The sequence below is a fragment of the Mandrillus leucophaeus genome, unplaced genomic scaffold (assembly GCF_000951045.1).
Source record: "Mandrillus leucophaeus isolate KB7577 unplaced genomic scaffold, Mleu.le_1.0 Scaffold369, whole genome shotgun sequence".
Lineage (NCBI taxonomy): Eukaryota > Metazoa > Chordata > Mammalia > Primates > Cercopithecidae > Mandrillus > Mandrillus leucophaeus.
The window spans coordinates 660,587-663,782 of NW_012103909.1; positions in this window are offsets into that span (position 1 = coordinate 660,587).

A 3,196-nucleotide genomic window follows, 5' to 3' on the forward strand; every position below is an offset into this window, starting at 1 on the left:
GTATAGTTTGAAGTCAGGTAGCATGATGCCTCCAGCTTTGTTCTTTTGGCTTAGGATTGTCTTGGCAATGTGGGCTCTTTTTTGGTTCCATATGAATTTAAAGTAGTTTTTTTTTTTTTTTTCCAATTCTGTGAAGAAAGTCATTGGTAGCTTGATGGGGATGGCATTGAATCTGTAAATTACCTTGGGCAGTATGGCCGTTTTCACGATATTTATTCTTCTTATCCATGAGCATGGAATGTTCTTCCATTTGTTTGTATCCTCTTATTTCTTTGAGCAGTGGTTTGTAGTTCTCCTTGAAGAGGTCCTTCACATCCCTTGTAAGTTGGATTCCTAGGTATTTAATTCACTTTGAAGAAATTGTGAACGGGAGTTTACTCATGATTTGGCTCTCTGTTTGTCTGTTATTGGTGTATAAGAATGTTTGTGATTTTCCACATTGATTTTGTATCCTGAGACTTTGCTGAAGTTGCTTTTTAGCTTAAGGAGATTTGGGGCTGAGGCAATGGGGTTTCCTAAATATACAATCATGCCATTTTCTATGTTGATCTCATTCTTCCTACAGTTGGATTTTTTTTTTTTTTTTAACAGCACAATTTCTGAAAACACTTGGAAGTTGAATTGACGTATTTTTATCTTACTTTTTTTTTTCACCCTAATGAACATATCTAGAATGAACATGCATTTTAATTTGAAAAACAGACACAGTTTACACAGGATGATGTGCATTTATTCATTTGTGATGCCCATTTCACAAATGTTCATGAATGGAGTGTGTTAATTATTTCTGAGTTTCTATATCACTTCATTTAAATGAACAGAAATTTCTCTCAATATCCAGTGACAATAAAGTAACCTTATAAAATCTACAGGAAAAGATAAATATCAAATACACTATCAGGGGCTCCAAATCTGGAATAGTATCTGTAATTTACTATGTTGGGAAAGGAAGAGTGAGTGCCTGATGTGTGCAAAGTAATGCTAGATATTTACTCTATGATTGGCTTGATGTCACGGGCTCCTTCATATTCTACCAACTTCAGAACTTGTGCTGTAGGAGGCAATATAAATTAAAACTCTGGCATATAAAATGCTTCCATGGCATAGTCCTTAATAATGAATGCAATAATGTTCCTCAAATGTTCAAAACATAACCTAGGAGTTTATGATCATGAGTAATACACTAACAAAAGCATTACCACATGTCATATGGTAATAGGCTATACTGATACAACATTGATTCTTAAGAGCAACATTCCTTAAATAAATTGTTTCAGGAATGCTGCCAGAGGTATTTGCAAACTGAGGAAGGAGTTTTCCACATAGTTTATGTGAATGTTTTCATATAGATTAAGGACAGGTGCTGCTAAGTGGGGATTGACATAATTTTCTACTCTTAAAGGACTCTGAATTTGACAACTGCAATATCCAGCTTCAGTATCTAATCTTAGTTCTCTAAAGTGAATTAAAAGTAGGCAGCAATGGAGGGTGAAAAGTGTGTTACCTGGAGGTAGAATTGTGATGGAATCAGGCAAATATTAGCACTACCTAGAGAAATTATCACTGAAATTTATGAATTTTGGTGATTTATTCATCTTTAATAGATCCATTTCTCTATAACTGCACATGTTTCACTTGTCTTTCCTTTAAAAGTTGTTTATGCTGACAGTGCAAAATTACTATCTTGATATTAAGAGATTTCTTTCAACAAATAACTTGAGAAAAAAACAGGTCTCCAAAATTATGTGTTCTTTTATTTCTTTTCATGATACGATACATGGATACGGAGAGAAAAAGAATGTTTTGAAAGAGAATTATGAAATTTTGTCCTCACTTTTATGTATCATCTAGGAATTGAAAATATTAATAACTACTGGTTGGTAGTCCTAAAATTTCATGAATTTTATTATTCCATTTTACTTTTAGAAACTGCCAGATAGTTTATTCTTATTCTGTAACCTCATTCCTCCCATTTTTAAGATAACGTAGAGAAAAAGATATTTCTAGAGATGATTTTATAAGGAAGAAACTTGAATTTATGTCAATTTTAAAATACTCTTTTATGTTATTTTATATTTTCCAGATCATATCAGCTCTTAAAAATATTGCACTCTTAGTATATTTCGCTAAAGATTCACATTCTCTAGCATTTATTTAGAAATATTAATAATTTAAAAGTAATCAAGATGCTTATTTACTAAATGCTGAAAGTAAAATGAGAATGTTTTGTAGAGCTATTGTTTGTACTATAAATACTTGAGGATCTTTACATATCATTATTTTGTATTGGCAGAAAGTGGTTAAACATAATGTGCAATAATTAGTAATTGATTAGCTTTGTTCTTATGTTTTATTTTAAATTTTGGTTTTTTTTCCTTCCTTCTTTCTCCATTAAATTATTGGGGTTTACTAAAATAGGGCAAGACCCACTGAAATACTTAAGTTGAATAAAATTGAACTATTAAATTAATAGCACTGAAATGATGAGTACTCTATAACCACATGAATTTTTTCTTTGAAAACTATCAGTTGCCTTGAAAGTAAACAGTAGTTGTGAGAAGAGATTATTATATAAGCAATTCTACAAATAAACACATTCTAATCATCTGTAAAGTCAACCTGGAACTGATGATTTCATGAGAGTATCTCTACCTCTAACATTTATAATCTCATATCTAACTCACCTTTTCTAAATGTTCAGTAATTAGATAAACTGGGAGTCTCCCATTTCCTTTGTCATTAGTTAACAAGAGATAAATACCAAACCTAGTGAAGAGGCAATTGATGCTTGACAGGAGAATAAATAATTGTATCAAACCCAGATATTATCAGTTTTTCTCCACCTATTTAAAATTCCAATATGCCATAATCAAATTATGATGTTTTAAAGACAGTAGACCACCTTCTTCTCATGGTTCACAATATATTTTTCTGTAAACAAATTGATAAAATGAGGTATTTGAGAAATCTTCCAACATATGCAAAACCCTAAGAAAGCACGTCATTAATATGATTTAAAAACTTACCTAATTTGCGAAGAACAACGTTTAAATAATTGCAAGACACCATGCAAAGCTGTCTTTAACTTCCTATACAGAGATCTTATATAATACTTATGTACAAAAGTCTTTATGAGGGTCTGAGTGAAATGTTTTGTTCTTAGTAGACATTTTCACTTTGAAATAGAAACAAAATT